Genomic DNA, 24,324 nt, shown 5'->3' with positions numbered 1-24,324 from the left:
AGATCAGGAAACAAACTTTATGAAAAGCTTTTGTATAGGAACTGCAGAGTTTCAAGAACTGTTTTATACTTCCTGACAGTGCAGGTCTGGCTTAATGGTTTGTTTTTATGGTTTAAGAGTGTAAACCTTTCTTTAGCCGATGTGTGGAAATTATATTCTCATCCCACATTACGCATTTCTCATTGCTCATTACTCATGCACTGCTTTCCTCTCTGCTGTCAGTAATCAGAGCCTTACTGTTTCAACTACATACAAAGTACTCCTATCCTTTGCATGGTAGAATACTTTTTTCTTTAATACCCAACCCACCCTTTCAAAAAGCATGTGGTGTGGGGTGGGGGGAGGTAAAGAAAAGAAAAAAGCCTACTCTGTCTATATTGTTTTTCTCTGTTTTGGGTGGAGTCTGTCTTAGATTTTGGTTTCTGTAGTAACAAGCAGAGAAAAATTCAAGACTGAAAAGGCACTTTTAAAGATGCCATATCTTGCCTGAAGTATTATTTTATCTAATTATATATATGGAATGTCTCTCTCTCACACACACACAAAGGCTACCTCCTTTTTCTCCTTTTGGCAAGGCAGACTGCTGCTATGAGACCTTGATTTGTTGTGTTCTTACAAAACGAGTACATGAGAACCACAAGTCTTGTTCCCAATCAACTTAGGCTGCTCAGGAGAATGATAAAAGCCAAAGGCATTAAGATGTATTTTTTTAAAAAGTAATAAATGGTTGTTACAGGCACAAACCACTCTGTATGTTTTTAGTTACATGGGGAAGGAAAAGAGACTAAATTCAGAAAGACAGGGGACACCTGGGTTCACATGTTGTTGTAAGAACAGTGTCAGAAAGAACTGCCTGGTTTGTTTGTTTTTTTTTTTTTTTCTTTTTCAATATGACTACTCTTATTTTTACAGAAATACCTAATTTAGGATAAGAACATTAATTGCACCCTGCCATACTCAAAAGTGTCTTTTTTCCCTAGAAAGTTTCACAGGTGTATTAGGAATGATTGGATCTGATATGGCTGCCAAGCTTGACTTTCTGAAGGCAAAACTGATGGGGAAAATAATGACTTTCTCTTCTCCTTGCACTCTTAACCCACTGTTACCTGTACCCCGTCTCTGCCTTTTCTGCACCAAGTTAGGGTGGTTTACAAAGTAGATTTTTTTTTTTTTTTTTTCCTCTGGATCAGAATCAAGTGAAATAGTGCTGTCTGCTATCTAGCAACATGCAGTCTGTAAATTTTATACAGTTGTCATTTAGATCCCACAGTGTTGTTGGGCAGATAGCTTATGTCCTGATTCTGTAGTCTCTACTGAGGCAAGCTCTTCACTGACTTGTTCAGTCTTGTCTTCCTTGCAGACCTGTAAGACTGCACCCATTGTATATGCTTCAGTAGGGGGGAGAGAGACTTTACAAGACCTAGGGCCATATTTATAATTTGCCAGAAGTCCGAGGGCCAAAGATAATCTGCATCTATACTTGCATACTGCTGTGGATGTCCTTGGTTGCAATACTTGTCTGGATTTATATTACCCTTAAACAGATTGAAGTGTGTGTGAACTGTTGGTCCTCTCCAGAGACAGAAAATGTGCTTAAGTCAGCTTCATCCCCAACCTTCTTGGAAGGGTAGCATGGGTCTGTATTTTTTTGTTTGTTTGTTTGTTTTTGGCTCTGTACTCCATAGATTAGTCTGCTATCTTCTTGGCTGTCTGAACAGAATTTAGATGAGATGTAGCTGAAAATTATTGGGTCAGACTCTCAATGGGTGTTAACTGGCATAGTCTTCATGAAACTATGCTAGTTTACACCAGATGGGGATCTGGCCCTTCGGAGGGTATGCTCCACTTTTTTTGGGGAAGGAGACATGAAGGGAAATTGAAGTTGGAAAAACTTAAAGGAGTATAAAACTACTTCAGTTAGAAAGAACACAGCAGTGAAATATTCTAAAAGTTCAGTTTCCCACAACAGCTGGACTGTGACAGTCACAGATTTACAATGTAATGAGGCTGTTAATCCCATTAGAGATTAAATTAAGAAGGGATTTCTAGGCAATCACCAAGAAAACTATGAATATTGTACTGTAGCGTGGTTGCAAGGCAGGGAGAGTTGAAATGTATTTATCTCTTAAACTTCAGCATACTGTGTCATTAATCCTGAAAGCTTTCAATTTCAGCAGCACTTAAATAAAAACATAGGAACAGCGTGCATGCACGTGCACACTTTCTCTCCTCTCTTTTCTCTCTCCTCTTTTCTCTCTCTCCTGGAAACAACACAGATCTGAATTTTGAATTACTAGAACAGATCTTCAGCACCTGGAAATCAGTATAGCTCTATGGACTTTACCTGTGGAGGATATCACTCTTTATATTAAAATAAAGCTTCGGAAGCCAGAGGAAGTCCATATATATTTTAACATAACTATTGACATAACTCCAGTAGCTTGGAACACGTACAAAAACATTTTTATGGCATTCTGCGTGCCTCAGCAATGGGCAAGTGTTCTATAGAATAATGATTCTGTAACCACCGACTTCAGAAGTATAGAATGTCTGTGACATGATTAAAATAGCAGTTTCCACATCAATAATATACACATAGACATATTGAGGCTTAATTGCAAGGCCGATGGTAGGGGGAGGGGATCATTGACTAGGGTTGCACTAGGCATGCATGCTGAGCAAAATGCCTCTGCTTTACAGCCAGAAACAATGATTCATTTCATTATAATCTTGACTTTTGCATTTTTCTCATGACTTATCAATAACTTCATATGGGACTTAGTAGACCAAGAGAGTTATTGACTTTTTAGGAATTAGGAAATGAACTGGGGTAATGTATTCTTTTGTACAAACATTAGAACCTCTGGCAAACTTAAAAAAAACCCCAAAACATTCTATTTAAGGACAGTCTTCCTGATTTAATTTTTCTGCTTGCAGTTCCCCCCCCCCCCCCCCCCCCCCCCCCTTTGGCCTGAAAACCCATTGCTGGAAAGTAGAACTTTGATTTAAGAACTCCTCTGTGTTTGCCCTTCTTCCTGAGTAATTGCAATCCTCAGTCTGGCATCCTGATATTCACAGCAAGTGGTTTTGATGCCACAAACAATTGATGTTTGCCCACATTCTAATTTATGCTGCCAGGATTGTGTAAAGGAGACTCAGCATAAATGAGCTTCAACGGAAACTAGAATAAGGCATAAGAAGGAACAAAAGGCTTTAACTGGTTGTATAGTATCATATCTTATAGTATAATACAGTATTGCTGTCTTTATTGCTACTGTTCCTATTTCCCATTGTTCATGACACAGATCACATAAGTCAAGTACCTTGAAGGTCCTTTGGTATTGTACTCAATATACGAAGTATTAGAGCTCTTAGAATGTGTTATCACACCCCTCATAGTATTTGTTGTTTGTCTTAAAGCCACAGCACCTGAAGTCAAGTGATTACATGAGAATCTCAACTTTTATTTAAAAAATGACATGTCTAGCAGTCTTATTGCAGGGAAGAAAATCTTGAAAACATCTTAGAATGCAACTTGGAGTCCAGGAAATCATAGAATAAATAAAAAGAACCCAATGCTTATAAAAAATATCCTATGATTATTTTTAAGTCTATCATGGTTTTTTGAATGATTTGGATAGGCAACAGCGCATGTGGTAGGTTCTGCTAGTATTTATTTATTTTTTTAAAGAGCAGTAAAAAGAAATTAATTTATTTTTCCTGGTTTGTTTTCTCAGCTATCTTCTGGTTATTCATTGCACATGTTAGCGAAGTTTTGTTGGTTAGAGTGAGTCACTTCTCAGAGTTTATAGAAATGAAGATTTCCAGCTTTGAAAAATATAACTCCAGTGCATCCTTGGGGGGTTGAACATGATAAAAATAACTTCAACAGCAGGGCTAATAAGTTACTGATGCCTGTTCAATGCAGTAGCTACTTGGCTAGTGGCACATAGTCATAAGAAACTAATTTTGGAGTGCTCATGGAGCATTCTCTTTTTCAAGTGGGGTATTTTCCTCACAACCAAATCAAAAACAAATAGTTAGACAAGTGTCTATAATTGTGTGAGAGGCAGTTGCTTGTCAGAAAAAAAACCCCTCTACAGAAATCTGTTGTAATCCAGGAAGTCCATTCAACAGCCAGGATGTAATAAATCCTTGATAGCAGTAGAATTTACAGGAAAGGGTTTACGTTTTAAAATAGAAATAGTCCAATAACAGACAAAGCAGGTGCCCCTTTGACCTTCCCAAAATATCTTTCTTCTAGGCTTTACTACCTAATTGCACAGGTGCTATTTCCAGCTGGGTCTTCTATCTAGCTGGGTTGGAGGGCTGCCTCCTAGGTTCTCACCTTTGGACCTCCAGTATTCAAGCCCTTTTTTCAAGGTTTCCTAGTTACCCTTGTATCAGGGTTTTAGGCTCTGGCAGTCTGTTAGCTCCATTGCTTCCCATTTCATGAGCAAAGGAGTTCTGTTAGACTCATGCTATACTCTGGGCCTCTTTGAAGAGCAGTTTTTCATATCTTTCCCAGCTTCAGGTCTGTCTCCCTTTGAAAGAGCACATTTCCTCTGATAGGCAGCCTATCCTTGGACTGCCCTCTGGTGATGGTGATTACTTAACCAAAGCACTAGCCCAAGTCCCATCATTGATAGCTGGATGTAAAAAGATCACATGAAGATGATCTGAGCTCCTTTAAAGGGTCAGCCAATACTCTGATACCATCAAAATAAAGTGCGTTATTTATTTTTGTCCCAAGATTAGGAAAATACAGCTGGGGATCCACAAGATAATTTATTCTAACCCCTTGCTCAAGGCAGGATCTTCTTTCTTGGGGCATAATCATTTGGGTTGCACCCATATGTGGTGTCCCTTCCCTTTAAAGAATTAAAAATTATTTACAGCAGAAATAAACAATAAACACCCCCCCAAGGGATAAGCCAGACTTATTATCACTAAAGGAACAAATCCCACTGTTGCTCTATGAATAACTTGTGTGATTTCTTTCCTGCTGGATCTTTGTCATATAGTTGTTTCACATTTGGGTTTTCCCATGTTGGGATAGAATTTGTGGTTGGATAACAACTGCAAAACCTTCCAGGAAGAGGCTGAAGTTGGGTATTTGCATCAATGAATCCTGTAGGCCTAAAGTTAAAACACAAATCATGAAAAATGGCTGTTGTAACGTTTAGTTTTCCGACTCTTCAGTTCCAGACACAAGCAACATGTAAGATGAGGGTGCACATAAAATGAAGGTTATGCTGAAATCAAATTTATTTGCAGATGCCAATAGTGAACTGGGTATCTATAACCCTGTTCCTGTGTGTAACTTTCATGATCCAGCAGAGGTACTAGAAAAGTCAAATGAAGATTAAAACATACCTAATGGTATGGGGGACATGGTACAGAAGAGCAAACCACATGTCATGGTCATCTGCTGCAGCAGTAGTTGCTAAGGTCACTGTGTCACTGGGAGCAGCAGTGAAGGTGAGCTTTTTGTTTTCATCCTCAAGTCTTATAATAAAACTGGCAGCTGTAGCTTGAGGTGGGCCTTGTTACAAAAGATAGTGCTCTAAAAGGTAAACATATTTACAAGAGATAATAGTGTAGATGGAACCAGCAGATGAGTCAAGCCAAGTTTACTCAGGCTTGTTAGGGTCAGTCCTTTGACATGAAATGTTTTCTTTTCAAATGTTGTGTAAGAAGAACATTACAATCTAGTTAGGGCACTACCCTGGGACATAGGGTATGTTCTTGCTCTAACTTCAGTGTGACAGGGAGAAGTCACTCTCTTTGTGAATTTGTTTTTTAAATAACTCTTCCACCTAAATGTCTATGCATTAGGAACAATAGATAAATGAGTGTCAGGTTGCTTGGGTAGACTCCTGAAAACATAGGCCATATAAGTACCTGAGAGAGCAAAATATTATCTACACAAATACCATCATTAGTACGTGCAAAATGCCTTTAGAAGTTCATTTTTTCCATTGACAAGGATGGTGATTTTGGGGGTTTCCTTAGTTAATGATTGCCTGTGAATATAGGGACTGAATTCTAGCCCAAGAGGTCCATCCAGTCCTATATTTCTATGCTTTCTGAATTTATGCTAGCAAGAAGAAAGTCAGATGAACTTAGAGAAATTAAGACTTCCAGTCAATTCCTACCTGGTATAAATCAGCCTAGCTCTGCTGAAGTCAAAGGAGCTACACCAATAACACCAGCTGTGGATTTGGACCAAAATTTCACTATTGAATGCTAAAGAGAAATCGCTGGACTTTGAATTCAGAAAAGATTCAACTAATTGAGCAAAAAACTCTGGTCTGTGTAGTTGTATCCGATTTGATTTTTTTTAATTTTATGTTATTGCTGACTGGTGTCTGTGCAAGTCTGCTGAAGAGAACTGTCTTCTTGGGGGAAAAAAGTTGGGTCAGTCCTGTGTTCTGATGCCCTGCTCCATCACCTGCAACAGAACCACACCAGAGCTGGGCAGGGTGCAGGGTCCCAGCCTCACTCACTTTTCCTTGTTATTCAGCCTAGTATTTTCAGACTGAATGACAACTTTTTTTCCTATACTGCAGTCTTATCTCAGTAGTTGGGCCTTGGTCCCAGCAAGGACAGGCTGCCAACATCATTCCCCTTCTTCCTTGCTAGGCTTGTTGACCAGTGGCCTGATATACCATTTTTCCTGAATATCTACTCTGCAGTCTTCTTGCCCACTGCTTGCTGACCACATCTACATTGTCAGCTAAAAGGCTTGACAGCTTTACCTTCAAGCACATTGCACTGCTCTGCATAGTCAACCTCCTAAACTGGAAACTGCATTAGCTATGACTATGTGATGCTTTGGGTCAGCTGATTAGCCCTGCTTAAGGGAAAGGCCAATTAGCCCATCTGCAGTGCTGCAGAGATGTGGCTACACTGCTGCTACAGTATTTTAGGATGGAGGCTGTATAGAGCAGTGCTGTATGCTTAAGGGTGATGATGTTGAGTACAGTAAGTTTACTAGGTAGGCGTTGCCTCAGTTTCTTTAAGCTGTTTTGTCCTTTTTTTAGATCCCTCATCTCTCATACATCCTGCTTTCTCTAATGCAGGCTTCTTCCTGGCTTCTTCAGCTCTTTTTCTCACAGCTCACTGATTTGCTTGATAAGTAGTCTCTCTTGTTTCCCCCCTGCCTCCTAAATTGTTGGCTAGTGTTTATGCAACTGAGAAGGATTCTTCTGAGCTGCTTTTTTACTTAGAACATTTCATTGATACCACTTGCTGAAGGTAAGCAACTGAATATAACTGATATTTATGAAGACACAGGACATTCCCTAGAGATGGGTGACCACTTGTGTGGGTCTCTGGTACCTGAATCTCATCTGGAAAGTGCTCCGTCTTTAAGATGCTGAAGCAGGGTCATTCAAGCTAGTACAAGATGGTAAGGTGGGCTGAATCACAGAAGCCTGTGGGTCCAGAGAAAATAATCATTTAGAAGCCCTTAAGACATGGTTACGTTGGTTGTATACTACTCAGTACTGCTGCTTAAAAACATGACCTGCCTACTCGCCCCGCTGCTGCAGGCTCCAAGCCTGGAATTGAGGTGGAAAGTTGTTTCAGGGATACATCCCTCACCACCACTCTTAAGACATGCATATTCACTAGTTACGGTTGAAATTCTTGCCTCTGAAACGCTGTTTCTCTTTCTCAAAGCTGATACATTGACCTGAGGAACAGCTGATGAGATTTGTTCCAGCTCCATATAGCAGCCTAGCTTTGGAGTTTTCTGAAATAACGATATAAAATGTGCCATAATTGTATATAAGGATAGGGAAGGCCAGCCTGGAAAAAGATAGCCTATGCACAATGCTTTTAATTCTTGTTTCAAATGTTCTTGTAGAGCACCATGTACTTGCCCAGTTCTACTAGGAGGCAGTATAACAGCTGCCAGCCCTTGGTTACCAGTTTGGATGAGCAGTTCTGGTTAGTATTAAGCTGGAAAGAAAGGATGTGTTTGTGATTAAAGCACTGCACTGGCACTTTGGGAACCTGGGTTCAAGTTGTGGGTCAGCCACAGGCTCTTTGTGTGACTTTGGGCAAGGTAATTAGGCTGAGACATCAAAGGCCAAGAAACAATGTGAGTGCCCCATTCCCAGTCATTATAATTAAGTGGGAAGCTTTGAAACTCTCAGCTTTAATCTCTCTGTGCCTCAGTTCCCCATCTATAAAATTGGGAGAATAATACCTACCTCACATTAAGACAATATGCTCATTAATAACTGTGGTTATGACAGTTACTACTGTTGTCTACAAAAGCACAGTAGACACTCAGTTTACACTGAATTTGGTGAGTGCAGAAGTTATTTGGCCTTGCAGGCAAAGAGCCCATGTATATAGCCATGATTTAGATATGGGCTGCAAAATAAGGTCAGGCCTTTTTTTCAGTGAGAATTTGTTTACACAGAAGAACAAAACCTTAGCGTACAAAATTGGGCCCACAGGGAGATAACTCCCCCCCTGCAAATGAACTGTAAACAAAATATTTATGGGGGGAATGGCTCATTTCATATATATTTCATTTAGTTACATAACAATGTCCTGCCATTTTTTATAGTGAACATTAAACTTTTACAAGATGAAATGACTAGTTATTAACGTGTCAATTTATTTAGCCTTGCTTCCTAACAAGCCATACACCCCCTTCAACATCATCTAAACTACAGTACGTCCTGCTGCCTCATGTTATGTGATCATGTAATGAAAGGCTATAATGCAGGCTGGCAAGAGGAAGGGTTAAAAGAGCCAAGGGAGCCTTAATTCCTGAGTTCTCTGACTTTTGTGGGTTTAATTCACAATCTTAACATTCCATTAGTAAGTGGTCTTACCCACATACACATACACACACAATTAAAAACAAAAAATTCTCAAAAAATATGATTTTTTTTTTTTCTTGTTGTTCTGAGCCATGCTGGTTCTGTACATGGCAGCCAGGTGTTATTGATAACCATTTTTACATGTTATATTTTGGTATAAGCTTATCATTCAGGGTTGAATAGATTTCTGTCAGGTTCCATACATGTTTGTTGTTTCTAATAGGACTTTGGTCAAAAAATGTTTTGAAGATCGCTTGTCCTGCTGGAAACAGCAGTGGATTGGGAAAGAGGGGACCTGAATTCTCTTTCTGGCTCTGCCACTGGCATTTAAGATAATCTTGGTCAAACTGCTTCATCTCTCTGTGCCTCAGTGTCTCTATAAAGTGAAGATAATGCTAATTGCCTCCAGTATAAAGGCCTTTGAAGTCTGTGGATAAAAAGCCCTATAAAGGGCATTATTCATGCTTGTGTTGTTTGTATTACCTCTTCTTAATAGATCTGATCCTGGTTATTATCATAATTATTTATATGACAGTGGACATGTCTATATGAGGTGCTGACTGCACAGTTGCTACTGCGCAGTCATTTAACCATTGTTACTGTGCAATAGTCTCCCCGTATGGCTTTTTGGTGACACTGACTGCGCAGTAGCTCATTACTACTGTTTAGTAGTGTCATGTCATGCTTTGTGCCATGCAATGCTACTGTACAGTAGTAATGAGCTACTGTGCAGTCAGTGTCTTGTGTAAAAGTGGCCAGTAGCACCTAGAAAACCCAACCAGAGCTTTACTGTAGAAACAGTTAGTAAGGAGACTGTCCCTTCTCTAATGAAGTTTCACTGCGTGGATGACTACCTTGAGAACAAAATCAGGCCTGTTTCCACCCCAGTGAGTATTGGCCTATTGCACAATTCATTTGTAAACCAAAAGGAGCAGATACTAACATCCTTCTTTGTGGGATTGATTTACTGTTTAACATGAACACAAATATTGCAACTGCCTCTTAAAATATACTTGTAGGTTTTCAAGCTAGCTGCGAATGAGGTGCTTTACTAATTTGTTAACACATTTATTTACAGAGTGGTGACCACAGAGCAGATCCTTGAATCTCCATCCCATATTTGGAATTTTGCATGGGAAGCCCCGGTATGTCGAACGTCACTGATATTACATTTTGCCTCTTAAGTTGTCTTATGATCAGTTCATTTATCTTTTCTTTCTAGATGTTTTCTGCCCAGTATATGTGCTATGTGTAACAACTGAATTTTGAAATGAAGTCAGGAGGGTGACTATTATTTTATAACACAGTACTTTGCTAGGTTAAACTTTTTTTCTAAAAAGGTAAGTCAGTTATTGAAACACAGTTCCTCTACACTGTGTATATGTAGAAGTGTTCCAAAAAATATTTTGGAAGAATTTCTATTAACTGGTTAAAAATATATTTGCATACATTTTCACCCTGCTAAACTTGGTTGTTTTGCCTCTGTCTGGCAAATATATGATTTAAAAATAAAGGGCATCTTAAAAAAAAGAGACTTGTATGTCTAAACACTTGCACTCAAATAATATTTATGATTTTTTTTTCTCTTGTTTCCAGGGATATCCACTAAATAACATTGACCTCTTAATTTTCCATAAGAGGTTTATTAATGTATTTATCTGTCCTTTACAGGGGGAAAATAAAAACAAGTAAAAGTGGTTGTACAAAAATGGTGATAAATTTGTGTCTGAGTCCCAAACCTGCAAAAACTTATGCTTAACTTTACATACTCTGACTACTTTCAGTGGGGTCCAGGCCTGTGAAAAATGTTTGTAACAGAATCACAAACTGTCCTGCCTCATTTCCCATCTTGTTACAAGCACTAATACCTGTGTAAGTTTAGCTAAGTTCATGAACCTTCGGAACGCCTCCCCACTATGTCCCTAGGGTTCTGGGAAGGGATTTATGGTTTCATGTGAAAAACAGTGTGAAACTTGGCACCTTTGCATGGCTTCAACCCTAACACCACCAACACTCTAAATGAGAAGAGGGACTGTGAATTTACCCAAACCTGAAGTGTAGAAAAAGTTTATTGAAAACCCCATTCACTGCAGCTAGCAAGATTTGCAGAACTTTAGGGTTTTATCTGCATTAGCCTTATTACTAACCCCACACGTTCAAAATTCATGATCCTGACCCCTGCAAAGATATTATGACATGAGATGGCCTAAAACTGCCAAGTTCTGAAACAAAAAGATAAATTGGATTCTTTTTACTCTATTTTTGGTTTTTAGACCTATAAAGATCACATTTCAAACTTTTCTTTGCAGCCAGGAAGTCTAGAAACATACTTTAAAACATGCAAGTTGAAATTCTAACAATCACATGACTTTGAGATGGAGCTTGAAAAAAAGCTTCCCACTAAATATCATGAGGTATGTGATGAAAAACTTCACAGTGTTGTTTGTGGAACACTTTACAAAATAATCCCCAACATTGCTGAACTAATCTTAGCAACAGTGGGCCAGTTAATTTATTTGGGTCAATTGGGCCATGAATTGAAGAGATGCAATTTTTAGGGTTGATGAGCAATCTGCAGCTTCTAATTGGTTATCATAATCAGCTACTTGAATATGTGGGTGGGTGGGTGTGTGGTGGGTGGGGGCAGAGAGTCCACCATTTCCCCCATGTCTAGTCCCTATATTGCATGGCTTCAGGCTAGAGTAATCACTGCTGCATGGTTGTATTGCTGGGGGTGGGAGGTAGAAAGGGAGGAAGGATGAATGACCACCCACCCCCTCTTCCAGGGCTTGATATTAAATGCAAAATGTGCCTGTTTGTTACTACTGATTGCTTGAGCTGGCAGCCATATATGTATGCAAGGGGGACACAGTTCCCAGAGCAAACATAGTACTTGGGAGTCAGTGGCAAAGGGGGAGATATTACGTGTAGGTTCAGAGAATGGAGGGTTCATCAGACTAATAATGCCCATCCTTTCCCTGGCTGGCAGGCAAGCTCTGTGATGGAGGTGTCAATCAGGATGGTTCAGGTTTACACAGGGAGACAGCTCTTCCATAGCTCACTTGCTTTACTTCATTTAAGTAAGTACTAAAAGAGAATTAATTGGTTGGCAGGCTAATGTGGGAACCCTGGGTTTAATTCTCTTCTTGGCTGTGGGCTTTCCGCATGGCCTTGGGTCACTGGGGGGCAGACTTTTAAAGGCATTCAGGCATCTAGAAATGTGGATCCCATGAAGCATAAATACAACATTAGGTGCTTAAGTGCTTTAAAAATCTGGCCCTTGGTGCCCTGTGTTTCGCCATGTAAAATTGGGTCAAATAGCATTTCCTTCCCTGCCAAACTGTTTTGCAGATAAATACTATACAAATTATGCGGTGCTCAGAACCAATGCAGGTGGTTTGGAAGGAGATGATGACAACTTCAGGTACACAGGAGGAAGGTGGACAACTGGCAGATATCCAGGTTGTCCTGATTGCTTGATGACTGGCAGAAGCACTGAACATTGTTTCCAATTGCCAGCAGGTGGATGAGGCAAAGCTGCCTACTTATGAAAGGCTCAGGATTGGGCAGTCACAGTGACTACCTGCTTGGACAAGCCAGATGAAGTCAGTCCAACTGACTGACGTAGTTAGGTTTTTGGGTGATCACTCCTCACAAGCTACTTCCACAGTCTCCTGTTTAAACTCACAGCTCAGTTTTTCATCAGATAGGCAAATCACCCTCTTGAGTGAAAAAGCTATCCAGGCTAGTTGCAGTTCCTCCACAGGCATTGCAATGGTACTAGTAGTTCCCCCTTCAGTTACCCTAGTGCTTTCATTGCAGTTGAAGGAGTCAAACTTAGAACTTGCCTTGACTTTCAAAGGGCTGTCTGCTTCTAGGCTTATCACTTAAAAAGGTAGCTTTGGGCAGCTGGCTTTGGAATCTATGTGGTGATTCCCAATGATGTCCATAAGTTTTTCATGAGGCCCAATGTGCAATGGGGGGGGATTGTTACTTCATCCATATGTAACCCAGCCCACTATCCTAACAATTACTGGTGAAAGTGGCATTGTTTGTGTCTTTCCATCACTCAGAAAGATAATTTAACTTTTTCCTAACCAGCTCCTGATGGGTCTGTGTACCTCATCCCAGTCCAAAAATCAGCTTTAGGTGAGACCTTCAGTCAGGCAAATCGCCCTTTTGAGAGAAGAAGCTTTTCTTCTTCCATGGAGCCTGGGATAGCTGCATGTCCTCCACAGGCATTGCAATGGTAGCAGCAGTTCTAGTCTGGGTAGTCTGCGAAGTGAATCATGTGATTACTGCATTTATGAAATAAAAGTTCTAACTGTACTTACAAAAATGTAGTAGCCCTGCCTATAAACTCACAGTGGGGCTGTTCTCCCATGTCCAAGAGTTATGCTCTTTAAGAGACGATTCCAGTCAGTAAATGGACATATTTCATATTGAAAAGGAATTAAGGAAGAATGATAGATTGGGATAGCATGAGCCCTTGTGTTCTTATTGCTATAGTTTAAGTTATTGTTGTTTTGCTCTACAGTTAATTATTACAAAAAGATAGAAAGCACAAACTTAAGATATTTTTGCAGCCACCAAATATATAGACAGGAAGTCAGCTGTATTATGCAGATTAAAGAGTCAAGTTAATTCATTAGAACACTGCAGCCAAAATCAGTGTTAGGCAGCAACTAAACTTTGCTTCATATATTATTTCTGGTGGATATTTTCCCCCTTAAGCTTCAGACAGATGATTTCTAACAGGGGGTTTAAAAGAGCTTCATCTGGAAAAAAAAGACTATCATGCTAACTTCTATCTTACTCTACAACAAGAATTCATTAACTCTAGAATGGCTAATGACTGTGATAGAAAAAAAGTAAAAGGAATAGGTTGTATTCCTGTTCTCAAGTGTTACACCAATGTTCAAGTGGCATCAGGATATCTTTGGCCATTCATATTTGAAAAACCAAAATGCAGCCATTAAAATTCAGCCTCATACCAGGGGATCAAACTTGTGTGGAAATAGGGGTAAAATAGACTGCATTTTTGTGCCTTAAATATTACTTCAGATCTTGGTATTTGCAGGTGCACGGCACTAAATTGAACACAATCATTTCGTTAATTGCAGTTCAAGCTCATTAGGGAACTATAAAGGCAGAAGAATGAATGTAACCGTGCATTAAATGGTAAATGATTTTGGGGTGGGAAGCAGTCAGGTGTGTTGCCCAAGGCTATGATTTTCCCCAAATTAACATACATAGCAAAGCAAGAAAGAATGAGGGGGGTGGGAACAATGAAAGGTTACAGGTAGCCAGAGCAAACTCCCAAACCTCAGTGACACTCTGGGATATGTTAATTTCTGAATTGTTGAGAATCTAGCTGGTGCTGGCTCACACCAGGATTTGGTTTTTTTGTTGGTGGTGTTTTAGATTCATTCAGATGAAATACAGTGAAAACAAAACCAAAACAGTGATGTGTGTGTTTTGTCCCCGTGCACTGAATAAAGCTTTGCAAAGTTTTTGCTCCAGCCTCAAAGACCTATTGCATGAGCAATTGTAATGAAATTTGTTACGAAACCACTGAACTCCTCAGCCTTGGAACAACGTGTGTCTGAGCAAACAGCCAAAAGCTGCTTCTCTGAGTTTTGATGAAAGATTCATCAGCCTGAACACGTTCATCTCAAAACTTGATTCCTTCTATTCCCCTGCTGGGATCTCCAAGCCAGCCAAGTCCCTTGTGCTTTCAGGTTTGATTATGTACATTTATTTCCCCTGCAATGAACATATTAATCCTCCAGTGTAGTAAGAAATTTGGTCAACTTTTTCAATTGTAACTAATAATTTTAACTGTCTCTAGATTTGGGTGCCCAAACTGAGGTAGCTTAAAGGGTCCCGATTTCTTTACTGCTCATCCCTTCTGTGAAAAACAGGCTATTTTAATTTATCTTATCACTTTTAATTTAAACTTTGAATGTAGTGGTAACTCTCTCCTTATTGAATAACAGAGTTAAGAGAAATACTAAATAGAAATAGGGGGCTGGATGGTCTTATAAAATTTTCCACTGGAACTTCTTTTTGGCCATAAAGTTAGAGTTTTGACCAAGCCAAAGAGATGTCCACTGGAAATTTAGGTGAAAATAAGGGTTTTTTTACTTGTCTTTGTTGAAACTTTCAGTAGAAAATGCAATCCTTGTTCTGAACAGCTTTAACTAATTTAAACATACCAAGCATGAGTCTTGTAACATTTAAGGATAGAAATAGAATTTAAGGGTTAATGGCAACATTGGTATCTGTTGGTATTATTTATCATTCCATCTATTCTATCAATATTTTTTCAGGAGATTCCAAAAGGGGATGGGACAGTTACAATTAAACTCTTTCTATCACTTACAACCTAAATGGAGTGTCACAACTGAACTTTACTGGGGCAATGCCACCTGAAATTTCCTGGAGCAACTCTTAACATCTTCAGCCCAAGAAATATATAAAAAGGATGTCAGGATTGCCTAAATGTGTGACCTTCCTGTGAAACAGCTGGCGCTGGATGCTGTCAAGTGATAGGAACTAGGCTTAAAGGACCTCGGGCCTGATTCAGACAGGCAATTCCTGTATTTCTTGGCTTCTATCCACGTAAGCTGCTAAGTTCACTGTTTACTAATAGATCAGCAGTAGTTGGTATTTGTTTGCCCCTGACTCTAAAATGGATTCCATTTATAGTATCTAATAAGGTGAATTAAACAGGATAACTCTCTAAGAAATGAGGCATCTAATTTAGTAGAACAGATACTGATGAACACAAAACTGTTTAAATATGAAGGATATGTACTACTATTTACATTATCTTTATTTCAGTTTAATTTATTTACTCTTGGTTTATTTTATGAAATGGTTAAGCACTTTATTTGCTTATTATAATAGCCCTGCAATGCAAATATAATATATGCCACTTCATGAATGTAAATGAGAGCATACTTCTCACTGCAGGCATGTGGTAAACTGTATAACCACAGCTGAATGGAAAAAAGGGAAAAGAAAGGTTGGTTGACAACTCATAAAAGCAAATGAAAAAAAAATTCAGATTGGCATGGAATCACTCTTTGATGACACCGACATGAATATAGTGGAAACAGTTTTAAACCAATTGAATGCAGCAGTTTGCGACCATCAGTAAGTCTTGTGTAATTAAAATGGGTGGATCTGAAAACTGAAAATTCTCTGAAGTTTGTTGTAAAACAGGACAGATCCAACCTTTGAACAACATAGGCATTTCATGAATAGTTCTGTGTGCACGATGAATATTCTAAGCAGGACTGACAGAAGTATCTTTTAGGAATGCCCAACATATCTTGCTGTAGGACCCCATTCTCAATACTTGTTACTTTGCAGCTTTAGTGCTTTGGGTTGAAATTTTCTAGGTTGGATGTCTGCCACAGAGTGAATTTCCAAGGACAGAAGTCATTTCTGGGGTCAAAGTTAAGGCAAAATATGTTTTGCCCATGTGCAAGAGGCCATAACCTGAGGGATTCCTACCCCATTTGTTGCAGAAGTTGGAAAGTATGTAGTGAATGAGGCAGGGGAATGCAGGAGGGATGGGCTCATGGTTAAGGTGTTTGAATGCTGCCTTGGGGAAATGGATTCTCTCCCTGTCTCTGCCAAAATGATGCTATGTAAGGTAATTAAATGAAACATTGAAGAGATTGTAGGCCAACTGTGTGGTCCTCATCTGTTGGATGCCCAACTTGAGACAGTAGGGTTTGAGATTTATGGAAGTTCTAAGCAGTCAGAAGAGCTATGCTCAAAACTAAAGTTTTGTATAATACTACATACTATGAAAAAACAAGTTGTATACCTCTCACTGGACATCCAGAATCAGTGGACATTTGTTACTCTTTAGTTCTCTACGCCTTAATTGTCTATCTGCAAACTGTGGAGAATACCATCTTACTGAACATGGGCTGGTGTAAAGCTAAATTAATGTTTGTTCAGCACTCTAATAATATAGTAATGAATACCATAGCAAAGTATGTGAGGAACTGAATAGTTGTGGCTTCAGAGCAGAGTCTGAATGGAACATAGTAATGAAAAAAGGCCTGGGAGCAGACATTGCATAATGACGATTAAAGAAAGTATTGGACAGCTGCTCACTAAGTGAGCAGCATCCTTCCAATGCACTGAATGAGGCAGGGGCCCTGTGGACAAAATAATATACTACCCTGTAATTAAGGAGTGCTTAAAGATGTGGGGGTGGAAACCCAGCGCTTTACTTTCAGCTCGACATGCCCCTGCACCAAGCGCAGTGCATGCCCAGAAAGAAATGGCATCAGTTTGACCCGACTTTCCTAGCATCTGTATACCTCACTTGCGTCAGCAGGGCTTTTTGGTGCTTTCATCTTATTGCACAGGAAGCTAAGCCTAGCATTTCCATTTGAGTGTTAGACTTTACAGCAGCATTAACTAACTTATTTTTGTGTGTAGTAGTCATATCGATTATATATCCCTAAACTACATAATTCTATTGCCTTTCCTTTTTACCCATCTTATCTACCCTTTCAGAGAAAATACAGTGGGTTAGTCACTGGTTATCAGGAGAAAACCTTGGAGGCATATATTTTGACCTTTTGCTCCACAGAAGTTTACAGCTGGCTAAAAATCTTCTTCAAATGGGCTTGCTTTCCATAAAACAACTGTCTCTACTTTAGTTTTTCATGTGTGACACTTTCAAAGGAGGCTTCTCTAAACTATGTTACAACTCATGCCATTGCGTGCCAAATGATTATTTTATGAGTCTTTGAAATTAGGCATCTGTTATCTTTTTGCCTGGGGTTTACTTGCAGAAAAAGAGAATGCCAAACATTAATGTACACACTCTTAACAAAATTACCAATCTTTATAGAGTGACCTTTACATTTTAGTGTCCACCTAAGGGCCAAGTAGGTGGAATTATTCGTTGGCCTATTAGTTTATCAGTTAACAGGAATGATGGCTGAATGCTCAGGAAAAATCAAAGTGCCACAAATACATCTGTGTAACAAAAACAATAACAGATAAGAATCATCCTCTGAACTTTCTAGGAGAGCTGCAGTTTTGATAGCATCAAATATTTCTTTGGCAGATTTTCCTGAGGTCTGACCATACTCTTTGTCCACCAGATGGCAACAGTCAGCTCAAAAACATGGGGAAAAAAATCTGGCCCCAGCCCTCTCAAAAGGCAGTGGGGAAAAAAAAAAACCCTGTAGCCGAAATCTTAAAACTTGGTGGCCTAAAGGCAGGCACCTCAATCGATGTATAGTTGCAAAAGAAGTGGCCTGATTTGAAAAAAATTGGCTGGGCAGAGGCAGAGTGTGATGAAATGTATCTAATGAACAAGACAAGAAGGAGCTCATTGACAGTTAGTTGTTCATCAGAGGTCTGAGGGATCTACCTCAAAAGGAAATTCAAGATGAGCTTAGTGGGGGGTTCACCCCCAGAGGTGTATGGACATGTTGGGTAGGCATACAAATGCAACCTAAACTCTATATCCTTTTAAATCTGGCCATGCCCTGCACATAATGGGGCACAAACCTGGGTAGATGCATGTTTCAGCATTCAGGAATAATTCTGTGCCCAAGGTGTTCTCTTTAGAGATGCTCTTTCTTCAGCAACTAGTTCCAACTGCATAACTGAACAGGGTCTCTGCAGATTTCCTCTTTCCACAACTTAATCACTTAAAGGTACATCTTCCTTTCCCAGCCCAAACTCAGTAAACACACGGCCAAACACTAAAAACCAACCTCAGTAACAAGGGCCCGTTCATCTCTGAAGCTATGTCTACAGTGAGCTAGGGTCAACCTTTAGGTCCTCCTCAAGTCCATATATACTGATCATCTAATCTCTGCTCTGCCCTTGAGCCCATGAACAGTCCAGTCTAACTGTTGCAGCTCTGCTGAGTTTCCAGCTCTGAGGTCAACCTCAGCTTCTTTCCTCACCTAGTACTCCCTGCAGCATGCCTGGAACTTATGTGCACGGTGCAGACCTTTTCCACAAAAAATTAATCACAGCAATTCCACAAGTCTCTGGCCCTTGATTCCAGGCCTTGTACATTCCACTTCCTGCTTTTGCTGCCTGTAAAGGGACAAGCCTAGAAGGAGAAACAAGGGCTCTCTTCAAGGATGTAGAAAGCAAAGTGTGGAAAGCTGTGGTGCAGGCTACAAGATACAATATATATGAGTGTGAGCGGCGCATGTGGCTTGGTCTGGCTGAAGGTGATCCTCAGTCATAGAATCGCAGACAAATAATGCTGGCAGGAACCTCAGGAGGTCATCTAGTCCAACCCCTGACCTGAGGCAGGAGCATCTCGGTCAAAATCATCTCAGATATGTGTTTGTCTAATTTGCTCTTAAAAACTTGAAATGATGGAGATTTCCCAGGGAATCCATGCCAGTGCTTGTTCAGCATCGCAGTTAGAAAGCTCTTATTTATGAAAGTTGTATGGGAGACCATATCAAAAGCCTTGCTGCAGCTGAAGAAATCACATCCATTGCTCTCCCTCATCCCCTTGTCTTAGAAAGAAATCATGTTGACTTGCTCTTGACAAATCCATGTTGGCTTTTTCTTATTAACGTCTTATACTTTACATGTGTATTATAAACATGTAAGTGACAACAAAATGATATCTATCTGGTGGCTGGGATAGGGGATTTACCAGCCCTTGTTTGTGATGGTAATAAATGGCCTGTGACCAGTGTCAGTTAACACAGTTAATAAATAATAGAACTGTCTGCACCCAGGGAGTAAGGCCCACCTCCCCTCCCACCCATTTAGTATATATAAATTTAGCCAGGGGTCAAAAAAAACCTGTGGAAAAAAACCCAGAGCAATGCATGCTCGGCCAGTGTGTGCTGCTGAAAAGTGCAGCTGGGCTGCCTGCACCCGCACTCCACTGCCAGTCAGACTCCACGTGGCAGAATTGCCATGGCTGCAGCCCCGGGAGGCCCCCAGGACCCCAGGCAAGGCTGCTGGGGCCAGCCCAGTCCTGGCCCCAGCCTCCCCTACCCCACCGAGGGCAGCTTGCTGCGTGTCAAAGCACACATGTTCCCTGGGGACAAGTAGCAGCGGCTCAAGTGTGCTGCCACTACTTGTCCCCGGGGAACCAAACATCCATTCACATCTGGATGCACCCATGGTATGCATATGGCACAGACCTCTTGAAAAGTTTTCCAATTCCTTAGAAGATGTCTTCAGACTCTTTTTTAATTGTTTTGGTCCCAATGAACATGCCTTTTTGATGTTTCCTTGTATTATTATTATGTTATCTTTTCAAGTTTATTTACACTGAGCTGGCAAAATCCTTTACGGAAGATAAGCTTTTTAGTGGAAGCCAGGAATTTTGCCTGGCTACTGACTTACTTATGGATTCCCTTGAAGTATTAAATAATACCATTCCTGGTAACTTCTTGGACAAACAAGTAGGCAAGAGTATAAAGTATGGCTCAGCCATACAGGGATGAAGTCAGGAAGGCCAAAGCACAGCTGGAGTTGCAGCTTGCAAGGGATGTGAAGGGTAACAAAAACTGTGTCTACAAGTATGTCAATAACAAAAGAAAGATCAGGGAAAGTGTGGTTTCCTTACTGAATGAGGGAGGTAACTTAGTGACAGAGGATGTAGAAAAGGCTTAAGTACTCAATCTCTTTTTCACATGTTTTCATAGGCAAGGTCAGCTCCCAGACTACTGCACCTGGCAGCGCAGTTTGGGGAGAAAGTGAGCAGCTGACTAGTGAAAGAACAGGTTATGGACTATTTAGAAAAAAACTGGATGTGTACAAGTTCATGGGGCCAGACATGATGTACCTGAACATGTTGAAGGAGTAGGCCAATGTGCCTGCAGAGCCACTGGCCATCATCTTTGAAAATTCATGGGGATCAGGAGAGGTCCCAGATGATTGGAAAAGGGCAAACATAGTGCCTATATTTAAGAAATGAAAAAAGAAGGATCCAGGGAACTACAGACCAGTCAGCCTCACCTCAGGGTCTGGAAAAATCATGGAGCAGATCCTCAAGGAATCCATTTCTAAGCACTTGGAGAAGAAGAATGTGATTAGGAACAGTCAGCATGGATTTATCAAGGGCAAGTCATACCTGACCAACCTGATTGCCTTCTGTGATGAGATGACTGGCTCTGTGGATGCAGGAAAACTAGTGGATATAGTATACCTTGATTTTAGCAAGGCTTTCTCATAGGCAAGGTAAGGAAGTACAGGCTGCATAAATGGACTATAAGGTGGATAAAAACTGGATAGATCATCAGGCTCAGAGGGTAGTAATCGATGTCTTGATGCCTAGCTGGCAGCTGGTATCAACTGGTGTGCCCCAGGGGTTGTTCCTGGGGCCAGTTTTGTTCAATATCTTCATCAATGACCTGGAAGATGGCATAGATGGCACTCCCAGCAAGTTTGCAGATGACAGCAAGCTGGGAGGAGTAGTAGATATGTTGGAGGGTAAGGCTAGGATTCAGAGACCTTGACAAATTGGAGGATTGGACCAAAAGAAATCTCATGAGGTTCAATAAGGACAATACAAAGTCCTGCACTTAGGACAGAACAATCCCATGCACCAGTATGGGCTAGGGACCGACTGGCTCTGCAGTAGCTCTGCAGAGAAGGACCTGGGGCTTACAGTGGACTAAATTCAATATGAGCCAACAGTGTGCCTTTGTTTTGAAGAAGGCTGATGTCATACTGGGTTGCACTGGTAAGAGTGTTGCCAGCAAGTCAAGGGAAGTGATTATTCCCCTCTATTTGGCACTGGTAAGGTCAGATTCAGAGTACTGTGTTCAAATTTGGGCACCCCACTACAGAAAAGATATGGACAAATTGGAGAGAGTCCAGCAGAGGGCAATGAAAATGGTGAAGGGGCTGGGGCACATGACTTCTGAGGAGAGGCTGAGGGAACTGGGCTTATTTAGTCCAGAGAAGAGAAGACTGAGAGGGGATTTAATAGCCTTCAACTAACTAAAGCAGGCTTACAAAGAGGATGGAGCTAGACTGTTCACAGTGGTGGCAGATGACAGAAGAAGGAGCAATGGTCTCAAGATGCAGCAAGGGAAGTTTAGGTTAGATATTGGGAAGAATTTTCTCACTAGAAGGGTAGTAAAACACTGGAACAGGTTACCCAGAGAGGTGGTGGAAGCCCCATCCTTGGAGATTTTTAAGACCCAGCTAGACAAAGCTTTGGCTGTGATGATCTAGTTGGGCATGGTTCTGCTTTGAGTAGGGGGTTGGACTAGATGGCCCCCTGAGGTCCCTTCCAGCCCTAATTTTCTATTATTCTAAAGCACATAGTTTATCACCTTTTTTCACCCAGAGAGTCATTATCACTGGATGTTCAGCCTTTCTGCCTTAGTTTGTTTTCTTGCGGTAGTTCTGATGCTCTCTCATATCTATATGGAAAGCAGGGCAATGTGGCATCTTACAGACCAACTCGTTCAAAGAGTCATGAGCTTTCATAGGCTACAGACTACTTTGTCAGATGCTATGTAGGCTGTAGCTCATGCCTCTCTGAATGAGTTGTGATGCTTTGTCATGTACCTTACTAGTGCTATAAAATCAAGAGCCTTCAATATGGTTTAGTTAACTATTCTTGCTTTGTTTGTCACTGTATGTGGAATTTCTTTTTTTTTTTTATTTCTTCAAACCTTATTTCTGTAGAAATTAGATAAAATGTTTAAGTCTTTGATTTGGTCTGAGGACATCCATAATAAAGATATGTTAGGGTGTAGTTCTGCACTGCAATGTTACCTTGTGCAGTCAGAAATGCTGGTACAGTACAGCTATCAAGCACTGCCCAGTCAGAATGTCAGGATTATAAGTTTATAAGCTGTCACACTGCCTTGTCTTCTGCCTAACCTAAGACTAACCCATCCAACTACCTGTCTCTATTAATGTCTGTACGGTCAGACCAGTGTCTACCCCAGTGCTTTTCAACCTTTTTAGATTCTAGGCACCACTTTAAAAATGTCAGCTCTTATTTTTTATTCTTTTTTTGACTACAGAAAATGGTAAAGCAACTCTTCTGTTGCAAAGAACTCAGATAGACCCAACAAGTTAGCATGTTTTTGGCACTATGGATGCCTACTTCGTATCTCTGGCTTTATGTTATGAATCACATTTGCACACCTAACAGTGCTAAAATTGTGTGAGATCCTGTGGCACTCTTGAGAGGATCTCAAGGCATCCCACAATATTGTATTACCCTGGCTGAGAATCACTGGTGTGTTCTGTCCCTAAACTACAGTCTGGATTGGGCAATTTCTCTTGCTTGTCATATCATAGAAGCATAGAAAATTAGGGTTGGAAGGGACCTCAGGAGATCATCTAGTCTAACCCCGTGCTCAAGGGAGGACCATTCCTAACTATACCATCCCAGCCAAGGCTTTTTCTAGCCATGTCTTCAAAACCTCCATGGATCAAGATCCTAAAACCTCTCTGGATAGCCTGTTCCAGTGCTTTACTACCCTCCTTGTGAGAGAGTTTTTCCTAATACCCAACCTCAACTTCCCTTCCTGCAACATGAAACCATTGCTCCTTCTCCAGTCACATGCTATCGATGAGAAGAGTCTAGTCCCATCCTCTTTGGAGCCACCCTTTAGGTAGTTAAAGACTGTTATTAAATCCTCCTTCAATCTTCTCTTCTCCAAGCCCCATTCCTTCAGCCTACAATACAGCCTGAAGAAGGCAGTCTACCATTAGCCTTCTTTAAAACAAGGGCATGCTTTGGCTCCAATTCAGCTTATTGTCCTCTGTAACCCCCATGTCCTTTTCTGCAGAGCTGTTGCTTAGCCAAACAGTCCCCAGCTTGTACTAATACCTGGGATTTTTCCATCCAAAGTGCAGGAATTTTCACTTGTCTTTATTAAACCTCATGAGATTTATTTTGGTCCAATCCTCCAATTTGTAAGAGTTTTTCTGAATCCTAGCCCTACCCTCCAGCATATCTGCTATGCCCTCAACCTTGCTATCATCCACAAACTTGCTGAGGGTGCACTCCATCCCATCTTCCAGGTCATTGATGAAGATATTGAACAAAACTGGCTCCAGGACCGACCTCTGGGTCACTCCACTTGATACTGATTGCAAACTAGACATGGAGCCATTGATTACTACCCTCTAAGCCTCGTGATCCAGTTTTCTATACACCTTACAGTCCATTCATCCAACCCGTTCTTCCTTAGCTTGCTGACAAAAATGTTGTGGGAAACCGTTACCAAAAGCCTTGCTAAAGTCAAAGTATAACATGTCCACTGCTTTTCCTGCATCCATAGAGCCAGTCATTTCATCATAGAAGACAATCAGGTTGGTCAGGCATGACTTGCCCTTGGTGAATACATGGCAACTGTTCCTAATCACCTTCTTCTCCTCCAAGTGTTTAGAAATGGATTGGATTCCTTGAGGCTTTCTGATGGGTTAATACTGACTTACTCGTGTAGTCTCTTTCTGAGTTTGTTGTTCC

General features: G+C 40.6%; 1 long non-coding RNA gene across 1 annotated transcript in view; it reads left to right on the top strand.

Annotated features, from left to right (window-relative positions):
* The first annotated feature begins 2,952 nt into the window (after positions 1 to 2,952).
* The window catches only part of LOC109286488 (uncharacterized), a 200,863-nt gene continuing 179,491 nt past the window's right edge, over positions 2,953 to 24,324 (top strand). Inside the window, exon 1 of the long non-coding RNA XR_009458911.1 lies at positions 2,953 to 9,991. This is a non-coding gene — a long non-coding RNA (uncharacterized LOC109286488). The remainder of the gene's footprint in view (positions 9,992 to 24,324) is intronic.

The sequence above is a fragment of the Alligator mississippiensis genome, chromosome 1 (genome assembly GCF_030867095.1).
Source record: "Alligator mississippiensis isolate rAllMis1 chromosome 1, rAllMis1, whole genome shotgun sequence".
NCBI lineage: Eukaryota > Metazoa > Chordata > Crocodylia > Alligatoridae > Alligator > Alligator mississippiensis.
Note: the sequence above shows the minus strand (reverse complement) of the source record. Positions and strands in the feature narration are given on the sequence as shown.